This window comes from Pogona vitticeps, chromosome 2, assembly GCF_051106095.1.
Source record: "Pogona vitticeps strain Pit_001003342236 chromosome 2, PviZW2.1, whole genome shotgun sequence".
NCBI lineage: Eukaryota > Metazoa > Chordata > Lepidosauria > Squamata > Agamidae > Pogona > Pogona vitticeps.
Genome location: NC_135784.1, coordinates 145,879,329 through 145,904,157, shown reverse-complemented (window position 1 = coordinate 145,904,157; position 24,829 = coordinate 145,879,329). Strand labels below are relative to the sequence as shown.

At 42.4% G+C, this 24,829-nt stretch overlaps 1 long non-coding RNA gene across 2 annotated transcripts in view; it reads right to left on the bottom strand.

Moving 5' to 3' along the window:
* Nucleotides 1-7,240: 7,240 nt before the first annotated feature.
* LOC140704590 (uncharacterized) overlaps nucleotides 7,241-24,829 on the bottom strand; it is a 229,469-nt gene continuing 211,880 nt past the window's right edge. The window contains exons 1-2 of one of the 2 annotated variants that reach the window (XR_013541068.1): nucleotides 10,633-24,744; nucleotides 7,241-8,124 (exon numbers count right to left, since the gene is read on the bottom strand). This is a non-coding gene — a long non-coding RNA (uncharacterized LOC140704590). Of the gene's footprint in view, nucleotides 8,125-10,632; nucleotides 24,745-24,829 lie in introns of those variants that run through there. The other variant, XR_013541067.1, reaches the window with a different exon arrangement.

Sequence of the window (24,829 nt, the reverse complement as noted above, 5' to 3'; positions counted from 1 at the left end):
TGGAACACCTTGTTATAGATGTGGATCAGAAGGGAGACAATCCTGGACTTAACTCTTAGTGAGCTCATTCAGGGTGCATTTCAAAATGTCTTAACTGTTGAACCAACAGGAAGCCATGACCATAGTGCAATCTAATTGACATTTGATCTAAGTGGGAAATTGCCATGAAAGTCTAGCCCTGACAGTTGTCTTCGAAAGAGCAAAATTCTGTAATATGACAAGACAAGTGTAAAGGAAGTTGAAAAGCAGAGGGAAATCTATCCAAAATGCTTGGGGGTTATTGAAAACCACAGCAGTAGATGATCAGCTGGAAGATATACTTCTGATCAAGAAAAATATTATGAAGTCCAAGAGCTCATTGGCATGATTAACAAGCAGTGCCACAGAACCTTACTAAAGAAAAGAAGGATTCCTTCAGAAACTGAGACGAGAAGAGAGGTGGGAGAGAGACAAACTTGCAAAAGAAGATAATTGCTTAGCAAATGCCTACCAGTACAGCTACCATCATTAGGAGTGGCCCTTCAACAGGTAAAAAGTGAGGTTTCACAGAAGGTGGCAGGTCCTGGATGCAGGAAGGGGCAGAAGATGATTGGAGAATAGGGTTTATGGGCAACCTTCAGCCTATCCTGCACCCGCTAAGATAGCCTGCTGCCCTCTGGTGTAGTAAGGACATCCAGTGGAGAAATAAAACTCAATTGTCAGTCTATTTGGCTTCCATAAATATATTGGGAGGGTGACCTGGCTGTGATTACATACACAGTGTAAACTGTCCCATGCAGACTGAGCCTAGTGGTTTAGAAAATGAGCCTATATCAACCTTTCTTGCAGCGAAGGATCACAAGCACACAACTATCCCATGGCCCCAAATCATCCATCTGTAACGTACAGATACACTGGCCAACCTACCCAATTGTGGTGAAGAAAACTTTAAAAAAATGTATTTCAGCAATTAGGAAAAGCATTCTATGTTTTTTTTTCTGACCTCAGCTGAGCTCTTCCCTAAATCAGGACTTTAAATATTAGGTTCAAAAGGTAATCAAACTGCAGAGACAGGAACCTCCGGTGTACAGTGCTTGATTCTTCAAAAGGCTTTGCACTTTTTGAAATAAACCAGTGATTTCCAGCAAGACCGTGGGTGTAATCACATACGCCAAAAGAACCCCATTTATATCAATTTGCGGTTATTTAAATTGTTATATAAATTTCCGTTCATGTGAGACATCGATCCATTTGGCTAGCCAATTACCTTTTTTCCACCCTGCTGGCATAGCCTTTTAAAAATGATCGAATCCTTGTATTGATTCAGTCCTTATTGATTCATCCTGTGTGAACACACTTACATCATACCAAAATAAAATTATGCAGCCTACAGAACCAGTAAAAATAGCAAGAAATGTTCTGATTGAACTGATAGCCATGTGAACAAACCCAGCAGTGTATGTACCTCATTACTATACATACAAATATATTGATTTAAAAAAAATAGGAAAAGAAATTATTCAAATTGTCCATGTGATTAGACCCTTAGTTAGAGTAAACCCAGTGAAATATAATATTGTTTTAAGTAATAATAATTCCAGTGTGTGTTGTCCGTGATATGATTTACTTTATAATACTTTATAATACATCCCAATATTTTCAGTTTCACTATTGTCTGTAAAGGGAAATGTAACCAAACAAAGCTATATTATTTAAGGATAATTAAAATTAATTTATCTTCTTTTCTGGGGTTTCTTCTTGATTTGGATAGCATGTGAGAAGCCATTCCAAAAACAAAACAATACAACACAAATCCCAAAGGCAAACAAATTGACTGGGTGGGGCAAGCTGGATTTCATTGCCTTGCACTGCAGTCCGTGTTCTATACAATGGAAATCAGATGTTTATTCTGATCCTTAGTCATGAGGAATTAATGATGGCCATTAACAAAGAGAGGAGTTTGCAGTGTTATACTTCATATTTACTATATATGGATTGTGGATATAAAAATTCCGTCTTACAATATATATGCCCCAAGAACCATTCTTCAGATAATGACAGTTTATCATCATACATTTTTACTTTTGCATTTCTCTTACATGGTGCACCACCTGTGTGCCAAGACCTCTGCAGAAGGAAACCTAGAGAGATGGTCATCATGATTGCCCTACATTTATGAAATGCCTTTCATTTGGAGCAGTGGATCCCACAATCCTTGGCCCCCCAGATGTTCTTCGACTAAAACTTCCAGAAGCCTTCACCACTTGCTGTGCTGGTCAGGATTTCTGGGAATTGTAGTCTAGGAACATCTGGGGACCCAAGGTTGGGAACCACCGATCTAGAGGTTTGCCAAAGGTGGAGCTTTTGTATCTTCTGGGGGCACTGTACAACTACCTTTCCTGACCTGGCTTTTGAGAACTGGACTCAAATAAACCTAGGGCAACGCTGATGTATTTTCCTGCAACATCATTAGCAAAAGTGCTTTGGTATTTTACACTATCAGCTTTTATCAAGTTGGCTTTTAAGTTGATGTACATTTTAGGTTGGGATACCATAAAAACTGAAATATGACATGCATAAAGGAACAAATGAAAATCACTGAAAGTAAACATTCTGCATTTCTAAAGGGACAGTGATTCCTCTTACCAAACTGGAAGGACCAGACAAGATGGGTACCCTGACACTAGAAGGGAGAAAAGATTTGTACAGGCATATGCAAGCTATTTTGGATAGGCCTGCAATAACCCTGAAGGGTATTCTAACAAGGGAGTGCTCCTAGACAGAATTTCCTCTCTGGTAGACAAGTTTTAGAATGCTGAAAGTGTTCAGCTCCTCTGGAAGGCCAACTATAATCTTTTCTGGAGAAGAATGACCCCACCGGCATCTCATACACAGTAGCCATTTGATTATTGATTGCTGCAACATACTCTGCATACTCTGCTATAAGTGTGTCAGGAAGCTTTAGTTACTGCAAAACACAACTATGCTGCTACAGGGCAGAACGTGGCCTTTTAACCGAAGAGCTGCTATATGGTATCAGCTTCCTATTGGCTCCAGGCTCTGTTCAAGGTGTTGATCATCATAACCCAAACAGTTTCGATCAGGCTATTCAAAGGAGTAGCGCTACTGTGTGACCTGCCACTCTGTGAGGGGCTGAGGAATAGATTTGCATAGCCATATGTAGTCTACTGTGGAGCAAGCGGCAAAACGGTGGCCCTCTGGTCTCAAGACTGTGGTTCCTAACAGTCCCAGCTGCCACAGTCAAGCAGAGGAGCACAGTGACCCCTTCCACCTAGGCAGACAATGGAACTCATTGTCCTGTGCAGTCTTTCTAGGATGAAATGGGCACTGAAAATGCTCATATCACTTCAGCCTCATGATTTCTCATTACCCTTGATTGTTTTGTTCCTTTAATATTTCTGTCAAGCACACTGCTGCTGAATTAGTTTTCTTGTTCTATTTTTTTTACTCTTTTCATAAACATTTCGTTTCATTTATTATTTACATAAACATTTTGCTAACAGCTGGGGATCCCCTGAATAGGACAGGAAAAAAAGAGGGTAGATAAATGAACCAATACAGGGAACAAACAGCATGTTAAATATAACTGCATTGCCTGCTTCTCTGCTTCTTCTCGTTTGGAAAGGAGCCAGTCTCCCAAAAGTGTTTCCAAATCTCAAGAGCACGAAGGGGTTAAGGCAGGCTCATGGCTGAAGGATTTCTCCCTAATCTGTACACATGTCATGGGGATCAGGGCTGTGGGTGGTAGTGCTAGCCTGTGGCAGTTGTTCAGGCCCATAGCCCATCGCCTGACTGGCTCAGAAAGCCCTCTTATCCAGGCAGTTTTCAAATTTAATTAAGAGGGACCCATCACAGGCTTAGCTCCATTGCTGTGCCATTCCAAAGGTCTTTCAGCAGTTGTACACAAAGGAAAGCGAGGAGTGTGGTGGTGTCACGACAACGTGAGCATTTAGGAGTGGAGCTAACCCGAGGAGGGCTGGGGTTTCAGCAGGCCCAGATCTCCAGCAGCCCCCCCCCTCCACTGAACGCACGAACTCAGGAATGACATCACAAGCGCTCCGTTTCTTCAAAGGCCACAGAGTTCCATGCTGCAAACATGCAGCAAATCTGAAGCCGAGTGGCTGGGGAAAACGCAAACAGCCAAGAAGTGGACGTGCATAGACAGAGAGTGTTTCTTGGCAGGCACCCCTACTGTTTGCTACCCAACAAACGGCTGCCGCTCCACCACCCCCACCCTCCAGTCCATTCCTAATTGGATCTTGGTTTGCTAGCGAACTGACATGCAAGGCAGATTGTGCAAATGGCACAAAAGCAAGGAGAGCCCTCTAACGTCCTACCACCCACCCACTCAACACACAAACACTCCCCAACTTGCAGAGCAGAATTGCCGTCCAGGAGGGGAGAAAGTGACTCTCCTACTTTATTTATTTTATTTATTTACAATATTTTTTAGCCGCACCATTACCAGTGGGTTCTGGGCGGTGTACAACATTAAAACCTAAAAACATTTAAAAAGACAATATAAAATAACATATATTTTAAAAATTCTTAAAACATTAAAATTAATAAGTCCTGCTGCTCATGCCGCCAGCTAGGGAATACTGTTTAATTAAAATGCTAGCTAAACAGAAAGGTCTTTGCCTGGCGCCGAAAAGCCAAGAGTGTTGGAGCCAGGCAGATCTCTCTAGGGAGGGCATTCCAAAGTTGGGGGGCAACAGCCGAGAAGGCCCTATTTCGACATGCCATCCCTCTCACCTCTTTCAGGGATGGCACCTTCAGAAGGGCCTCCTGGCCGGATCTTAGAGGACGGGCAGGCTCATATGGAAGAAGGCAGTCCTTTAGGTAACCAGGTCCTAAGCCGTTTAGGGCTTTATATGTCAAAGTAAGCACTTTGAATTGGGCCCGAGCAGCAACCGGCAGCCAGTGCAAATTTTTCAGAACTGGCGTGATATGGGTCCATGCGGCGGCACCACTTACCAGCCGCACAGCCCGGTTCTGTGCCAGTTGCAGTCGTCGGACTGTCTTCAAAGGCTGCCCCACGTATAGCGCATTGCAGTAGTCCAGTCTAGTTGTTACCAGTGCACGAGTGACTGCCGCCAGGCTCCGCTCATCCAGGTAAGGGCGAAGTTGATATATTATCCGCAGCTGTAAGAAGGCACCCCTGGACACCGAGTCCACCTGGGCCCCCAAGGTCAGACTGGGGTCAAGGAGCACCCCCAAGCTGCGGACCCTGTCCTTTAGGGGGAGTGTAATCCCATCTAAGACAGGGAAATGGCCCTTTAACCTATCTGGCGGGCACCTACCAGCAGTACTTCAGACTTGTCTGGATTGAGCCTCAGTTTATTGACCCTCATCCAGACCATTGTCGAGTGCAGGCACGAGTTCAGAACGGTGACTGCCACACCTGGATTGGTAGAGAATGTGAGGTAGACCTGAGTGTCGTCAGCATATTGCTGACTCCTCAACCCAAACCTCCTAACGACCTCCCCCAGCGGTTTCATGTAGATATTGAACAGCATGGGGGACAGTATAGAGCCCTGAGGAACCCCATGACGCAACCGCCATGGATCAGACCTACTGTCCCCCAGCACCACCTTCTGGACTCCATCAGCCAGGTAGGAGAGGAACCACTGTAAAACAGTGCCTCCGATTCCCATCCCAGCCAGTCTGTCCAGAAGGGCACCATGGTCGATGGTGTCGAAAGCCGCTGAGAGGTCCAGGAGAATTAACAGGAATGCATTGCCCCTGTCTTTCTCCTGGCAAAGGTCGTCAAACAGGGCGACCAAGGCAGTTTCCGTCCCATAACCCAGCCTGAAACCCAATTGAAATGGATCTAGATAATCCGTTTCATCCAGGAGAGTTTGGAGCTGCTCAGCCACCACACGTTCCAACACCTTGCCCAGAAAAGGGAGGTTTGCTATTGGTCGATAGTTGATCACTAGACCTGGGCCCAGATTAGGTTTGTCTCTATTGGTTGCCCCAGAGGCCCCTTAAACCCCCCTGTTTCCCAGCTTGTCCCCCAGCCAGTTCCCTCAGGGAATCTGGCAGCTGGCAGGAGCCCAGCCATAGTCCCACCGTCTCTCACTCAGTGACCTGTAGAAGGCAGATGTTGTTCGACTCCCCTGAGCACAGGAATGCTGGTCTGGTGGGGCCCTTGAAGCAGCTCCGACTAAAAAGCCTTCTTTTCCCCTTGAGCCAGGTGGCTGATGTTGGGAACGGGGAGGCAGCCAGAGACAACAGGGCCCAGTCCTGCAGAGCAGAGGGAGACCTAGCCAGCTCCCTTGGCAAAAGGCTGGCAGCTGCCCAACCACAAACCCACCGTCTCTCACTCAGTGAGCTGCAGAAGGCAGAGGTTGTTCGGCTCCCCTGAGCACAGGAATGCTGGTGTGTCACTACTTGGAACCTTTCTGATCAGACAGGTGGCCGAGCTTTAAAATGTCTGAGCTTTTAAGCATGTCAAAGGAGGGCTGGTGCTGCTCTGTGCCTAGGTGAACCTTCTAAGGTTTCAGCTTTGATCTTGAAAGGAAAAGATGGGAGGAGGGGGTCACAGTGAGGCTTCTCCACCAAGCTCTTGGAAGCCAGCACCGCAATGCCATAATAAAGCTGGAATTTCATGGCCAACTTTTTTTTTCATGGATACATTGAGCTGTAGGCTCATCTCCACTCAGCTTGGAAAAGTGACACAAAATGACTTTTTTTTTGTAAGTAACTCCCAGAATTCTCAGCCTCTGACAGGAGAATTCTGGGAGTTATATTCCTAAAAGGTAACTTCTCCAACCTGTCCAGCTTACATCAGATTTGTAAGATAAGACTACATTTTCTTGATAGCTGTAGGGCCTCCTTGGTCCTAGCAGACAGATGAGAACAGCTAAGCCTCATCTTTGCTATACATAAAGATCACTGGGAAAATCCACTCACTGAGCAAGTCCATAGCTAACTAGTCAGGGTTTGGTCCAATTGAAGATTTACTGTAACTCAGGTTTTGATGTTCCCTGGAGGGCTTAGTTCACCCAGATGAAATTAGGAAGGGAAGCAACTTTAATGTTATTGCTTCTTCCATGAACATATTTACCTTGAGCTATTTTCATTTGATAATACAGTAGCTGCAAAGTATCTCACGTTTTAAGATATCTGGAAGCCAAGTGATGCAACGCTAGGGGCATTTTAAGTGGGAGGATGGATGGACCAATAGATCTGAGCCACAACAAATTCTCAAAACAGAGGTAACTCCAGAGACACAGGAATGCCAAATAAATTTATTAACTTCTTTTTACTGTTCACAAAGATAAAAACAAAGCTTAGGGAAAAATGTTTTGTTACATGCCATCAAACCACCTCCACCTTATGATGACTCTATAAATGAGTGACATCCAAAATGTCCTGTCCAAAAAAGCCCTGCTCAACTTTTATAAAGTCAAGATTGTAGTTTCTTTTACAGAGCCACTTCATCTTATATTTGGTCTTCCTCTTTTACTGTTGCCTTTTCACTTTTTGCTAACATTATTGCCTTTTCTAGTAAATCTTGCCATTCTCATGATATGCCCAAAGTATGACAGTCTTAATTTTGTCATTTTTGCTTCCAGATAAAGTTTGGGCTTGATTTGATCTAGGACCTACTTGATTGTCTCTCTGACATCCCAGACAATATTATCCATATTTTAAAGGAATCAATTTTTTTATGTCAGCTTTCTTCACTGTCCAGCTTTCACACCTGTAATCATGTAGCAATCAATAATCTGGATGATATTGGCCTTCATCTCCACTGGCACATCCTTACACTTGATTATGTTTTGTAGTTCCTTCATTGTAGCTTTTCCAAGTTTCAGTGTTCTTCTGATTTCTCAGCTGCAGTTTCCATTTGGCTTGATGATGGATCTGAGGTATACAAAATCGTTAACAATTTCAGTGCCTTCATTGTCAACATAAAAATTCTGTAGTTCTGAAGTTGTGGTTTTTGTCTTTTTAACGTTTAACTGCAGGCCTGCTTTGAGTCTTTCTTTTGTCACTCTCATCAGGTCATTTCATGTCATTGCTGTTTTCTGCCACTAAGATGATGCCATCTGCATATCTTAAATTATTGATTGTTCTTCCACTGATACTCATTCCTCCGTCATCTGAATCTACCTAAGAAAATAAAATGAAAACTGCAATAAATTATACATTAATAACAATTCAATTATAATAGTAATTAAAATACATTGAATGGTTAAAAACATTTAAAACTTTGAAAAGAGACCTACTCAAGAATCCAGTTGTGATTATAAAAAGCCTGCCCGAAGATGTTGGGAGAAGGATAATTTTTTAAAATAAATAATACCATAGAAATTAATTACTTTTCAAAAAACAGGAAGCTAAAATTGCAACTATAATGACAATTAAATGCATTGGGGCCATTGCAACTGGAACACTAATTCATTACGTTTAAAATCAAACTTTCCAAGATTAGGCTATGCTTGCATGCTTGAAGAATTCACTACAGTATTTGTATATTTTTATATCTTGGCAGGCTCCACTCTCCTTGGTGTAATTAAGTGCTTCCAAAGTGAACCTACAGTGGATCTAACAGATACAGTATTGACAAACTTCACCTTTAGAAAGAAAATGGAAAAACATTCCATTGGGCTATGGCTTCGTTTGAACGTTAAATCCCAAATATTGTATATTAAATAGCCAATGCATCTGATCTGCAGATTTGCTGAGGATTTCTACTAAGAAAGAGTCCACCTTTGGTTACAGCTTCCTGTCACCAGATCAGCTGTCTCATTTAGCTGATTTCAGAAATAATGGCTAACAGGATTAATTGTTTTAGAGCAGATTGCAGTTTTCTATTAATGTTCTCAGTTTCTATCTCAGTTCATTTACATCCATATCTGCAAATCTGTTTTAAAAATATATATCATCAGCTTCATGGAAGAGTTATTCCCACTGACCCTGGCCCAACTAAACATGCATCAAAAACTACTGCATATATCTCGTCAGTTCATTTGTCTTCTATGTGTTAAATAGATATGAATCAACATAATTTCTATGCAAGCTTCATTATCCCATAATATTTGCTATAATCATCCAACACAAATGGGCTCAATCCAATTTAAAGCTCAAATAGAGTAGATAAACTAAATTCATGGGACTTAAAACTGGTGCTAACAAGTCCTCTACAATTCACTGGGTTTACTCCAGTTTGAACTGACATTGGACTTAATCCTGTGGTAACTGTAAGTATCTGGAAGCCAAAATGAGACAATGAGGCTGGGGACATTACGAAAAGGCGATACTCACTGGAAAAGACAATAATGTAAGGAAAAGTTAAAGACAGCAGCAAAACAGAAAGATAAAATATGAGATGGATTGACTTTATAAATGAAGCCATGGCCTTGAGCTAATAAGAGCTGAGCAGGGCTGTTGAGAAAAATGATGTTTTGCATTTACACGGAAGTCAGAGGCAACTTGACAGCATGTAACAACAAACAAATTCTTAAGTAAATTCCTGACTAAGGGGTAGTCCAATTAAGTTACATTTGTTCCCAGTACTATGGCCTGAACAATCTGGGAGAAAAAGCTATATAGTGGTGGGGTCTCCAAACAAGAGGTAGCCAGATTCCTCACACTGGCTGTGAATATGTTCGTCTTCAACAGGAGGCCAACCCTGAGTTTGCACGGAAAGGAGAGTCGGAGGCGGCTCAGATCGTTTAACATGAGCCGCCCAGAGTGGTAGAATATACCAGATGGGCGGGATATAAATCAAATAAATAAATAAAATAAATAAATAATGAGTCTTTTTATTGTCTAACAAATTCAATTCAACAGTTTCAAATGGGTCCAATAAACTCAATTCTGGTAAAATCCTGTAACTGTGTACTTTTACATCTGGCATCCTCAAATCACTTCTCACAGAGGGACCAGTCCAAACCGTTCCCGCTCGGTCACAGGTCTCAGGGGGGTTCTGCTCACGGCACAAACTGTCCCACAGCATGGGTGTCCCGCCCAGTCCCCCTCGCGTTGTGGACGGAGTAAAGAGGGACTGGGACGGATCACCCTCCATCCCCCATGCTGATTGCGAGGGTACACCACCACAGTCCATTCCAGCAGTTCTAGATCACCTTCCTTTGCATGTAAACCCCTTGGGTCTGGCAACAAACCTCCTCCAATCTGTAGATCTGGAAAGTCTTTCATCAGACCCATAGCGCCTTCTTGCCCGAAAGCTAGCTCTGTCTGTACTCCTCAATTCTTTCTTTCTCTAGCTGTCCTCCGTCCGTTAGAATTCTGAAACTTTCCAGAACCCAGAAGCCACTGTTAATGGTGCGGCTAAAAAATACTGTAAGTAAATAAATAAATAAATAAACTTTGCGCGCTCTCCTCCTCCTTTATAACCTCCTCCCAGATAATCAAGTCCAGCTCCTCCCCCCCTTCGTCAGCCAGACACACCTCTAGTGACTCTTTACATTCCACTTCCTCCTGTCCTATCTCCACCAGTATTCCCTTCACGCAGCCGTGGCTTTCCTCAGGGGTCTGCTCAATAGAGGACGGCACACTGGCCTTCTCTCCTTCACACGGGCTTATTATGAAAGAGACTGAGTTCTAGTATATTCTGCCAATAGACAGAAACTCTGTATCCCATCCATTTGCCCTTACCTGCAGCAAGAGTGGCTCAATATGATTTACTGTGACATCAAAACATGGCCATGTGGTTTGGCTCTCCCCAGACATGCCTACACCGACTCAACTCCTTTGTATAGCTGCAACTATGCAATGTTTGGATTGTTCCTGGTGAAGTGATTATTAAGGTCTGAAGCAGCCCTAAGTAATTATGAATCTGCTGAAATCTGATCTCAAAGGATGATGAGTCTGGCTCTCAGCCCCTCCTTAATACCTGTCAGGCTTTTTACTCTTGCAAATAATGTGGTTTCCCATACCATAATGATAATGACTACTACTTAGAATTATCAGTCAAAATGGTTGTGTTTTATATTTCTAAACAGCTGCCATCACCATTAATGACATTCCATTTTTAAGGAGGAAAAAAATATAATCACTGAAATGCTGAATGCCAAAGATGCTAAAAAAAAGAGGGAGGGAAACTGAAAGGGAAACACAACTTATTCTTGTTGTTATTCTTAAACCATTTTCTCAAATTTCTAATAACTAGCTGGAAGTTTAAATTACAAGCTCCCTGTAACAAAATCAGGATCCAAACAGTTCAGAAGACTCCAGATAGCAATCGCCTTCCTCCAGATAAGTTTCAAGGCATTTTTAGACAAAGACAAAGCACCTATTCAGAGGCAAAGAGGAACCCCAGAGATTTTCATTATTCTAATCACTACAGCAGGGAAGAAAGGGAAGAAGGGGTAGGAAGTGGGAGAGAAACCTGCATAGCTTGAGATGACAGGTTGGAACACAGTGTGCCCAGTGCACTCCTCATATTTAGTGTGCTGATAAGGCAGGAAGAAGAGGGAATGAGAAGTTAAATCCCTAAGCTGACCAGTAAAGTTAACAGGGGGTAAAACTGTTCCATTACAAAAGCAACACAGAAATACAGCCTTACTTGGTACCACCAGCCCAGTAAAAACAGAGTTTGGAATAGTTGCTTTTTCCTAGACTACATCTTCCGGAACAGATTTTAAGAGATATAACCAAGGACTCTACTTACAAAAACAGCCACAAAAACAGCAGACCAGAAAAGACAAAAACTGGCCTATCCCAAGGGCCACATTGACATGTTGAACCTGTTTTCACATGGCATTGTTACATCTTCCTTGCAGAAAACTGTTGTTGTTCCACTACACAGCACTCCATAGTAATACACCATTTACATCCTAAAACACAAGGTGCCTTTTCCTGACCCTACAGTACCATCTTCGTGCCCCTCTACAAGTAGCGACATTGGTGGCCTCCTTTATAGTGAGATTACTAGATGGAAAGTAGAAGCTGCAATAAGTAGAAGCTGCGGTAGCCAACAAGGCTAGCACTTCTCTACACTTTGTGCTGTTAGAAGAAAATAATGGTGCCAAACACATTCATGCTTATGACCATTGACATTGGCCCACCGGGGTGACACTTGCAGGAGGCAGCCATCTTATAAAAGGTTGTCCTTCATTTGAGAAGCTGTCCAATTCATATCTGGTTTAAATATAAACAAACAGCCGCAGGAAGAGCAGGCACCTTAAAGGAGCCCATTGATGCCATGCATTGTGCAAATATGTGTCCTCTCTTTGTCTACTCCTTGGTGATAAACATTCTCTCTCGCGCTGGCCATGATTAAGCAGCCATCCTAACCCCAAGCAACTGAAAAGGCCATCTCTTGAGTCCTCACAAAACAAGCTTTAAAAGGAGATGGAACCAAGAGATGGGCCTTCCTGAGAAGCCCCATACAGGGTGATATAATCCATCAAATATCCTGGACTCAAACCTTATAGAACTTTACAGGTAATAATAGCCAACTTTGAACTGAACCCAGAAACTGACTGGCAGCCAGTGAAGCTGTTCTAATAAGGGAGTTACATGTTCCCTGAAACCAGCGTCGGGTAGCAATCTGGCCACAGCATTTTGAAATTTACAAACACTTTTCAAAGGCAGCTCCACATAGAACACACTGCAGAAATCCAGATGTGATATAAATAAGGCATGTGCCACCATCGGCAGATTGGCAGAGGAACACTGTACTAAAGTATGTAAACTTAATGACTTGATGATATAGTTAAGGCACAGTATATGGTTTCTCTGGCATACCTTCCTAGTCCTCATGTCATACTGTAACTAAGTTCCACATTCACTCTGCTCCATTTTCTTCTTGTATTAACTGTATGGCCCATGAGCAGAAAGCTCCCCACTTGAACAATATAGATCTTAATTATTATTATTAACAACAATCAAATTATTTTCTTAGCATTTAATGTACTATGGGCCTAGCCGGTCAAGGAGAAAGTGAGCCTTTCTGACTTCTGTGCAAATCAGGGCTTTTTATGCTAATACTAATATCCTGAATAAAGTCTGGTGCCTCATTGGCAGCCAATGTAAAGATTTCGCAAGACATGTAGTATGCTTAGTCCTCAGTGCCTTGGTCAGTACCCAGGCAGCAGCCCATTGCAAGAGCTGAAGCTTCTGGTGAATCTCCAAGGGAATACCCATTCATAGAATTTTGGAGTAGTCCAACCGAAAAAAAGTTACAACAGTCCATTCGAAACAACAGTGCAGGTGAACCTAAAGAGGTAATGTGCCCATTCCTCTTCCAAAACCAACTTACTTTTTAAAAGCATTTAATTATACGTCCAAGGCCCCCCATTGTAATTTTTGTCATTTTAAGTTACTTCTTTCCTTGCAATTCAATTGGTTTGTTTAAAAAAATGGTGGTGGGGGAACCCCAGCAAAAGAACAAGCCACTGGTCTATATTACAAAGCATGCTCCCATCCCACCTCTTCATTGTTCAAGCACCTGTGAAAGAGCACAGGGCTGCAGTAGGGGGCAGCACCTGAACCCTGTGAAATTCCTTTTCCGGCCACAGCCCATGTGTTTCTAAAATTAACTAGATAATTAACAGTTATATCCTACAAACTAAGGGACATTATCCATCACAGTGTTACAACAACGGTATTGCCATAGTTATATTTTAGTTATTGAGAAGATTAAAATAACAGTAAATAATCAATTATTTGTAATTAGTTACTTCCACGCACTGGTCCTTTTTCACTAGAGTGTCTAGTATGGGCAAGTAATGAATCAATGAATGCATTGTGTAAGGAGATCATCAACATGTATTTTTTTCCCAAGTTAGCTGCATGCAGATAAGTGGGAATTACCTCCTAGTTACTTGCCTTCCTCCTCCTAACCAAGAAACATCACTCACCCACATACAGAGCCTCAACTCAACTTCAGGTATTGCAGCATCATGGCTGAATGACCTTCCTAACACTGCTTGGATGGAAACTGCAGTCCTTAGAAGAACCAGTCTTCATGACCGGCCTCTGCCTAGATTGTCAGTCAGATAATCCCATCATTTCCTCCCTCTTTCTGAATCTAGAGAATACAGCTATCTGATAAAGCCTGGCTATCCTCCCCTTCTTCTTCTTCTTCTTCTTCTTTAATTCCGGTAATTATACGTTGTATGAACCATTCACGTAAAACATAGTGACTCAAAGCAGCAATTATGACACCAAGTGCCCGCTGGGCAAAAGCGCCATTCCATAGGGCAGGCATAAGCAGTCCTGAGAAAGGAACACACCAGACAGCCTTGCATGGGAAAAGGATGGGAACTAGTCACACACCTCGGAGGGGTTTCCTCTTGCCTCCACAGAAAAGGTCACAAAGGCACTAGGAGTGTGCTCAACCTGACCTGCCAGCTTGCAGTCTTCTACACCCCAGTGCTGGTTCATCTGTAACATTTCATCCAAACAAATCATCTCTCAGTAATTCAGCTACAGGAAGATGGGTCAGAAAGCTGCCGTTCCTTCTTTCGGATTATCCTAGCCTTCTTTTCTAAATGGATTACAAGAAAGGATCTATGGCAGGGGTCCAGCGCCTTTGACCCTCCACCTTCACTGTGAACAATGGCTGCAGCTGATGGGAATCAGAGTCCAACACCATCTGGGAGACCACAGGTTTCCCACCTTTTTTCTATGAGGAGAGGCACCCTCTAAGAGTGGGCATGCAAAGGATTCTTCACATCGCAGTGCTTCCACCTGTGTCAGGACTGGGTTGATGGTGGGGATGAGAAGGCTGTGTTACAAAGTCACTTTTTCAAGAGATGACTAAGGTTCATATAGATTTGATTTGATTTATTTATTTATTTAACTTATATGCCACCCACTCTACCCAAAGGTCTCTGGGTAGATCAGGTGCATAGGATGAGAACAGTGGTTATAGAGTCATAGAGTTGGAAGAGACCACTGAGGCCATCCAGTCCAACGGATGGTGGCTCATCCATTAAAGGAAGTGAGGTTCTGCCCCACCTCACATTCAAGCTACCCCTCCAGCTATCCCACTTCTGCCTACCTCCTTAATGCAGGCAGACGCATGTGCATGTGAATGCTTGTCCACCCGACAGGCCTTTGTCTTAGTTTTTGATAGCATGTGAGGGAGAGGGAGAGTAGCCACTTTTGCTTCTGGCTCTGCCCATTATTGGTTGCTGCACCTTCTGCCTCATCAACTACAATGGCCACCAGCTGTCACTGGGTAAAATACCCTTCAAATGAGCAGAGTGTATTTAATTTCTTCCTCACAATTAATTGTGGAAACAGTGCTATGCTGCTAGGAGCCATACATAGGCTGAAAAGGGCAGGTGGAAGAAAGAAGAGAATTTGGAAGTGTTGATTCAGGATCTGTTGAGTGTCAATCTTAGCTTGCTTAAACACTTTTCTCAGCAAGAAGTTAATTGTATTCATGTGAGCAAACCCCTGGATACCTAATGTGGTGCAGTGGATAGAGTAATGGACTAGGACTCTGGAGCCCTGGGTTTGAAACCGACTCTGCCATGGAAACTCACTAGGGGTGTGGAATGGGTAAAACCACTCTTTAAATATCTCTCCTATCTTGAAAATTCTATTAGAGTCACTATGAGTCCATTCTGACTTGACAGCACAGAACGGCAACAGACAAACCCCTACCCCTTATCTCCCCCTCCCCACCAAAACTGATACTACTTAACAACCTCAGAAGCTGTGGCCAGCTGTGCCATTAGTCAACATGAAGCAGCCACCTCAGGTTCCCTATGCTGCCAATACACTGGTGTGTCATAGCAACCATTTGACTGCTCCTTCTGGCTACCTAGCTGATTCCTTCTGTTGGAAGGCAGAGAACTTTGTGGGCCCGTCCCGGCTGGGCCAAATAATAAACTGTTCTGCTGCCCTCAGGTGTGCTGGATGACATTCCTCCCATTCCCGGGGTGGGAGGAAGGTTGAATTGCCCATCCAATCAGCTTTTGTACAAGGCCTGGGCAAGGACGGCCATCTTGTCCTTTGCATCAGGCAGCAAAACACTCACACACGTCTGAAAACCTCTCTCCCAAATTTGGTCTCCTATCAAACTGTGGGGTGGGGAAAAGAAGGGGTTCCACTTGTTTCTCTTTCACATGCCTCTTCCACCTCTCATTTGAGCCCCATGCTCTGCTCTTCTCGTAGCTTAAGCGCCACACCACCTCTCTGCTCCACATTAGGCAAGGCTTCATTTCTGCCTGTTTGTCATCTCAAGCTAATTGGGGGGAGGGGGGCTTGCCTCCATGGGTCGTCCAGAGCTGCCTTTCCACAGGGGCTTCCTTCCCCCTTTCTCCAGGCCCCCAGCTTTGCTTCATATTGAGGCCAATAATTACTACTGAATAGACCTCCAGATTCCCATGCTTGTCAGCCTGCCCTCGCTACCCACCTACCCACCCTCTTTCCACTTTGTTCTAAAAAGGGGGGGTGAGGAAGAAAAGCAAATGAGGATTAACAGCTAGCACCACCAACCCTCCGAAGCAAGACGAAAGATGGAAGGGAAGTTTGTAACAGCCTCTTAACTTGAGACATGTACAAAGCAGGTGAATAAAGCTACTCCCTCCCTCAGTCCCATCCCCACCCCTACCATATTACTCTTTTTATTAAAGATGCCCTAGCTTCAGACTTTGATCACAGCATGGAGTTACCAAATTAAACATGCCCCCCACCCCAATAAGTGAAGTTGTGCAGAGCTATCTGGTGTTCTGTAGTGTTCTGGAATAAGCAATATTCAATATGAACTGTGGAATTGCAGAATACATATTTGAGATTTAAAGCCTTGCATTATTGGCTGGGCAAGAAATGACCTTTTTCTTTGCTGCTTCCTCACATGGGGAGGGGGGAGCAACTGACACATTGTGAAAGAAAGCTTGTTCCTTGTTATGCCATCTGTTTACTTGCAGAGTCTTTTAAAACACAAATTAACGCTGAAAGATGTGGTCAATTATGAATTAGTGGCAGTGGAGTCTAAAATGCCAGAAGAATGTCACATTCTTCTCACATTATTCTGCTTCATCAGTAAACCAGGATTTAGGAGCCAGCTTTACACATAGGGAGGCGGGCACACCGAAGTGGTGTGATTCTGGATTAAAGCACTTCAGACTGAAGATAGAGTGTGTCATATTTTGGAATGCGCCTCCCTCACATAGACAGGTCTTTACATGTAGCAGCAGGGAGAGGGCTACATGAACAGCACAGGCTTGCAGATAACCTGCTCAGTAATTCATCTCAGTGAACTCAATGGGGTAAGTGGGTATAGGATGGTGGCCTTCATCTATATCAGGGACATGCAATTGCAGCCATCTGGACTGCAAATCCCATCAGCGAGAAAAGACAACATGGAGTGCAGTCTAGCAACACAGCAGCCTGATAGAAGTTACTGGGAAGAATTTCTGTAGCAGAATTACCCAAGGAAGTGGACCAAGTGCCTGGCCAAAAGCACATCCACTCAAGCCCTACACTTCTTGACTGACTGCTACACTAGATTGCTAGTGTAGGTATACGGCATGGAAGCTGTAATTCAAGAAAAGATTGCCAAAGAAATACAGGAGGGGAGAGTGTTGGGACCTTTTGCAACAGCTCCTCTGGAGACTTTGCGGGTTCACCTTTGGGAATGTACCAAAGAAGGCACAAGGTAAGTTTAGACTGACCCATCATCTGTCTTACCCCAAGGGGGAGTCAGTTAACGATGCCATCCCTCAGGAACTTTGTACTGTGTGCTACGCCTCTTTTGATGAGGCTGTTCGCATGGTCTGCAGGTGTGGTCAGGGGCTTAGTTGGCAAAATGTGACAGAAAACCACATCTTTAAGACCTAGAGAATCGCTAGACCGAGAGAACTTGGGGCCTGGGATTGGCCCATTTGTAGCTTAAGGGGTCCTTTGAGACCTCTGTGCTTAAACCTGATTCCACACTACAGCAGGAACCCCCCCCCTTTGCCAAAGGATAGCAACTTTGATTATGTTTAATAAAGTGTGGCCCGTGATTAACCCATAATTCTTGTCTCACGTCTTCATTCCGGGGTTGGGAGGGCAAAAGACAACTGAATTTAAAACACACTCATGTGGGGGAAGCACGTTTGTTTAATTTTCTAAAGGGCATATACAAATAATTACATAGAGGGAACTCCATGTGGTAAGCTGCTGTAATCAAGCTTCCTGAAGAACTTAAGCAGACCTTAGCCAGAGTAGTACAACTCCAGGGGTTAAAATTTAACTCATCTCCTTGGGAAATCTGAGTTGCACCAGTAAATTGCGCATGGTGAACCAGCCTATCCCATGCTTGTGCTATAGGGGCTACCCCATTGCTTGACACTAATTATTTCAAAATTGGATTCAAGCACTCTCTACCTTCATCATTACCATATCTTAATAAAGCTGAATCTAAATATGGGAGATCAAACTATTCTGATGAAGTCATTTTTACCACACATCAGTTTGCTCTGATAATGCACCTCCACACAATCACAAAATGGAAGAATCATTGAATTGGAAGGGGCCTGTAAGTCCATCAAGTCAAACTCCCTGCTCAATACAGGAATCCAAATCAAAACATATCTGACAGATGATTGTCCAATTTCCTCTCGAATATCTCCAGTGTTGGTGCACACACCACCTCCTGAGGTAATTGGTTCCATTCTCGTACTGCTCTAACAATTACATTTTCCTGATATTCAGCCGAAATCTGGCTTCCTGTAACTTTAGTGCATTATTATGTGTCTTGTATTGTGCTGTGACTGAGAACAGGTCCTGCCCATCCTCTTTGTGGCTACCTTTCAAGCTATCATATTTCTCCTCAGTCTTTTTTTTTCAAGACTAAACATACCCAGTTCTTTCAATCTTTCCTCATGGGGCAAGTTTTACAGTCCCCTGACCATCCTTGTTGCCCTCCTCTGAACTTGTTCCAGTTTGTCCGCATCCTTTCCAGAATGTGGTGTCCAGAACTGGACACAGTAGTCAAGATGAGACCTTACCAGTGTTGAATAGAGGGGGACTAATGCTTCATGGGATTTGGAGACTATACTTCTTTTAAGGCATCCTAAAAAAGCATTTACCTTTTTTGCAGCCACATCGCACTACTGGGTAACATTCAGCTTGTTATCTAATACATCAATTCAAACATCCTTCTCACTTTTAGTATTACTAAGCCAAGTATCCTCCATCTTGTAACTGTGTATTTGGGTTTTTTTCCTCCCTACATGTAGAACTTGGCATTTATCTCTCTTAAATTTCATCCTGTTGTTTTCAGTCTGTCTTACAAATATCACTCTATACCTAACAAAGCTAATGCAGAAATGTTGCAGAAATCCAGTTTAAGACTCTTCTTTCTCAAAGGCAAAATATTTGACTGAGTCCCTTTTACTGTCTATCTATCCACCATCACCAGCAATTAAATAATTGTTGCAAATGCTTTATGGAACAGTTACATTGATGAAGAAGAGTAGAGCCCCAGATTATTCCAAGCATAAGAGGCAGCAAGGAAGAGTCTCTTAAGGCAGCAAGAGAACTTTAAAGGTTCACAAAGATGATGGGTAAGAGGTATCGAAACAGAAGAACACCTTTCACATGATAAGCAATTTTTCTAACTGGAAGTTTTGAGATGTTCTTGGTTCTTGCTCTACTCTACACTAGAACAATGAATTATGGCTATGGATATTTTTTTCCTAGGCAGACTTTGGGCTCATGGCTTATAAAATCCACTTTGTTTTAAGCTCAATCTGCTGAAGTCAGGAACAAAAGACTTGTGAAATGGGTGCTTCTGAAGAGATATTCGGGCCTGGAATATGTGAAAAGCAGCACAACTAAACACACACTAGTCATTTGGCACAAAAATGCCACCATGTTTTTCCTTAAGCATTCCACTGAAGCAACCTAATTAAGTGATAAGGAGCTTTTTCCATTGCAAGGCAACTAGAAGCCAGAATCCCTTGCTGATTGGCTGCAAATTACCCAGAGATCTATTAGTGAGTTCTGATCTATTTTCTTCCTGTGCCTGTTGTAGCCCATGGTTTCTTGCTGTCAGTAGATATCAATATTGTATCAGATAAAAATTGTTTGAATATATATTTATCATATAATATTCAGGACTTCCCAGCTGTTCATCAGATTTTATTTGGCTTCTCCTGGAAATGCTCTATTTCCGAGGCACATTTGGTAGACATGTGACAAGGCAGTAGCAAGAACTACAACACATTCCCTGACTCTCCACATCCGACTGAAGAAATAAGCTTATGCCAAATAAAACTTGTTAGTCAGGTGCCTTGTTATTTTTGCTACAAAAGCAACAACACAGCTAACCCTCTGCAAATTTCTACATTTCCTCACTGTGGGCTGCACAGTGTGCTACCTGGGTTTTGACCTACCACAAATCTACCGGAAGAATTTCCAAAAGGATCACTGTGTTGGCCTGTTACAGTGAAAACCAGAAAGGGTGAATTTTTTTACCAATCTTTTATCCTAATAGTTTTATTTTTCTTAATTAATGACCCATATTTCATTTAAAATTCCCTGGGGATTTGTCCAGCTCTACCACTGGATATAATGGAGAAATCAATGAGATAAATATTTTTCTATATATGTTCCAAAGTAAAAGTATATATTTTAAGGAAGGGATTTTCAGTATTTTTTTTACAAAACTCTTATTATGTTGCATAAAAAGAATATTCTCAGGATTCAAATGCAATTCTTGTGATTCCATATTCAACCCTATTAATTTATTGGTGTGAGATATAATATCAATCATATGTCTTATATTATTGGCTATATAATGTAACTTTAAGTTAGAAAGTCTCAACTTTTTAAACTTTATACCATCTCTTTTTATTAATCCTTGCCTTTTTTACCACCATTACAAAATGTATTAATCATTCTTGCCAGTCTTTTAACTCTTCAATTATCTTTATTTAACATCATAAATTTAAAAATTATCTTGGGTACAATCTTCGCTTTACATACTGCTAATTTACCAAACTACTGTATGAAAGTCCAATTTTCCTAAAACCATCTAACTTTTTTTAAAATTTCTTGCTTCAATTTTTTTAAAGTTTCCTCTTTCAATCTTTCTAAATTCATTGGAATACATATATCGAATACTTAATAGACTTTTAAATATATGAGCTAATATATGACTAACAAAAGAACTTTGGCTGGCTATATAACATTTATGTGTCAGCAAGTAAATTTTCACTCCTTTCAGGTAAAGGGTACTCAGACGTGGTTTACTATTCCCTTCTTCTGAGGGTGGTCTAGGATTATGCAACTTGCCCAAGGCTACCCAAGATGGCTTTTCTCTTGGGACTAACAGCGAGGAATCAAACTCCAACCAAGCCTGACTCACTGAGCTATGCAGCCAGCCTGGTGCTCGAATGGGCTCTACAGAAGTTCATTCTATATTAAATTTGTTAGACTTTCAAGTGCCACAAAGCTCTCTTCCTCCCCTCCCCCACCACACCCCAATTCTAACTGGACTGCCTTAGATCAATCAAGGCATCGTAGGGCCAATGGGTTTGGGGAACAAGGATTGTCCCAGCTACAATAACATAATAAGACATGTCAGAAAGAGAAGATGGATGCATGGTGTGGGTGGGTGTTTACTTGTTTTAGCTGGAAGCCTATAAACTTTGAACAATGCAGTTGATAATGCTGTGACTTGACTTAGCTGATTGCATTAACGGATTTTTTTTAAAAAAAACCCTATTTTTAGGTCCTTAAGCACCTCACATTCACTGAGCAAGCACACTGTGCTAGATTTTTCTTGGCTAAGCCAGCTGAGCCAGGGTTTGGCAACCAGAGAGACAGGAAATCATTTAGATACATTATCATCCTCTTCAGGAAGCTCAGAGGAGCTTTTATGGAAAAGTTCACACAAACATCCAGACTAATTATTTGTTAGTCATGCTCGCCCATTATATAACAAATGAGAAATGCTTCAGCTTTGTTGGGATTCAAGCCAGAAACCACAGCTGAAGAGGTGAGAACAAACTTCTCTACATATACTGCCTGTTTCCCATTAAAGGCTAAGGTTCCTAAAGAAGAGGCACGCCTATGTATGAAGGGTTGGGTACTTTTGATCACCTTAGACTTCTGTCATGATCAGTGACGTAGCCAAAAAAAGAGAGATTCAAAATAATATTTTACATATTTTTAGGGAGAGTTTTACAATAAATATTTTATTCTGCACTCCATTGCAACGCTCTGCATTGCAAAGGCTAACATTTTGTCCTTACCTTATGATTTGACATGAAACATTTTGTGCTTGCAGCAAACTTCTAAACACTTGTTTGTTTGCACAGTTTCTAAGCAACAACATCATTAGGCACACTGTAAAGAAATCCAGTTGATAATTTGTATTCAGAAGGTTGGCTTTCAGCAAATGCATGTTCAAAAATAGCCTAGAAGGATTTATATGAACAGTCTTTGGGAATGGCTTGGGTTAGTGAACACCCAGATGTAATTAGAATATGTTGCAAAACCCTTTTTTTAAAAAGGAGGGGGCTCTTAAACAAGCAAACTAAGACCCTCTTGCCACTTATTACTGATTTTCTTTCTCCTAGAGATGAAAGGAATATTTACAGAGAACTTGAGAGTTTCACAGATGTCATGAGTTTATACGGGGAAATTATTTTTCAAAGGAAGGAAAGCCTTGGCTTTGACTGACAAAGCTGAAAAAAATGTGATGCAATCTCATCATAGATTTTTCTTCATTCCGATTTATTTATTCATTTTCAAGTATGTACACTGCCCTGCAACATTACTGTATAAATAGGTTAAAATTTGCTGAAACCTCCTTGAATAAAAAGCTTTTTTCACATTCACCTTAAATGGGACCAACTTCAGAAGGCAAAGTTAATGCTTCGAACTTCTGCATGTTTCCACTAGATATTTTATTTCTGAACACCTATACAATCTATTGGTCATCACAAGAAAAGTTGTGCCACTACTAGGGCTGTCTTATGACCTTTGGAAAGAGCCAAGGACAGTTTCTGAATTGGCTGCGCTAAGACTGATCAGGTATTCTGTCGCTCTCCAGAAATTGCACCATATATTACCTCCCTTCCTTTCCACATTTTATTCAAGAGGATTTCTTGAAACAGAAATATAATGGGCAGCTTGTGGTGTTGTTATTTTGGCTAACTGCAAGTTATTCCCTGTCACCCTTACATTGCTTGTGTCCAACATATAATGAAGTGCCTTGCCTTTGGACAACAAGCTGCAAGACTCGCTGTCACCTTGGCAACAGCATCCCACAGGGAAGGAGGGAGAAGTGGGAGTGGGACAGACAAAGGACGGGGGTGATGTCACCCCAATGGGAACTGAACAGCCAATCCAAGGCAGAGAATATGAGGTCATTCCTCCTCCACCTCCGCCTTCTTCTTTCTGCTGGGCAATTCCATTCAAAACCATAGAAATGCAGTGAATTAAGTGCAGTGGTAGCAAGGTCATAGGCTCTCCCAGCCTATTTGAGAAGAGAACGCTGAAGAGAAGGCGGTGGGAGGGTACCAAGAGACTGGGGGAGAGGAAAGATGGGAAAGCAAGAATGGAGGGGAGGGAGGGAAGAGGAGGAGGAGGAGGAGGAGGAGGAAGCAGCAGCAAGGAAAAATTCCCCTCCAGCAGACTGAATAGATGCTAATAGTCTTGACCGGAGGCAGCCTCATAAAGATGTCATCAACTTTAGTTCTTCGTGTTTAGAGCACAATGAGGAGAAGGGGAAGGAGCAAGGCCAAATAATTCGGGGGGGGGAGGGAGTTTTATATCTATTTCTTTCCTTCTTCTCCGAGTACAGAGGAAAAAGTCCTTGTGAATGAAGTGTCTGGAAGTTACCTCTTAAAGAATTAAAACAAGGTTGTGAAGCCAAAGAGAGAAGAGAAGGAGGAGGGTCTTCCCTTTGCCCTTGTTTGTTTTCTGAAGCACAGACAATCCACACACTTCCCTGAATCACCAACACACACACACACACACACACACACACACACAGACTCTTCCCTGGATCACCAACACACACACACATTTGGCAAACAGTACTGTACAGTCCTGCTGGAAAATCCTGTTGGCTAAAAGTTTCCCACAACAACACACACTTTTTTCAAAAAAAATCTCTTTTGAAAAGAAAGAGGTAATAAGCTCTTCCATGGCCTTGTGCACAGTTTGCTGGAAAGAAGAAGAAAAAACGGGATGCATCTCAAAAATGGTCCAAAAAACATTACCAGTACCATTCCTGGTAGGAAAGAATGGCAAGACTCAATGAGTGTTCTGACAATAACTCATTGAATGACAAACCGCACAACAGTGGCAAAATGACTCAACAGCACTTGGGCCACATCTTCCCAACGACAGCCCTTTTCTCTGATATTTTCTTTGGGGTCAACTCTCCTGGAAGACACCCTTCAACAGAAAGAGTAACAGGACTAGCAATAAAAAACAAAGTAAACTGAGAAAGGAACAAGCTTCTAGGAAGCTAAGTAGGAAAATAACCAAAGAATAAAGAAGGCTTGTGTGTGTGTGAGAGAGAGAAGGGACAGAGTTACAACAGAAAGGGAGCTACAGATGAAAGGGAGCTACTTTTATGGAAGGGTTGCTTATTGTTTATTTCCTGCTGTGGGTTGTACAGTCAACCCTCGACTTATGAACGTCCCTACATACGAACTTTTCGATTTACGAACAGCTCCGTTTGCAAAAATTGGCACCGACTTGTGAATGGAGCCTCGATCTACGAACGAGGTCGAGGCTCCGTTCACAAGTCAATGCCATTTTTTGCTAACAGAGCCATTCGTCACCTTCAGAGGTCTCAAAGGGCTTTCCTCCCCCCCCCCCGACATCGGAGGAAGCCCTTTGAGAGCTCCGAAGGCAAAAAGGCAGGGAGAAAGGGCTGGAA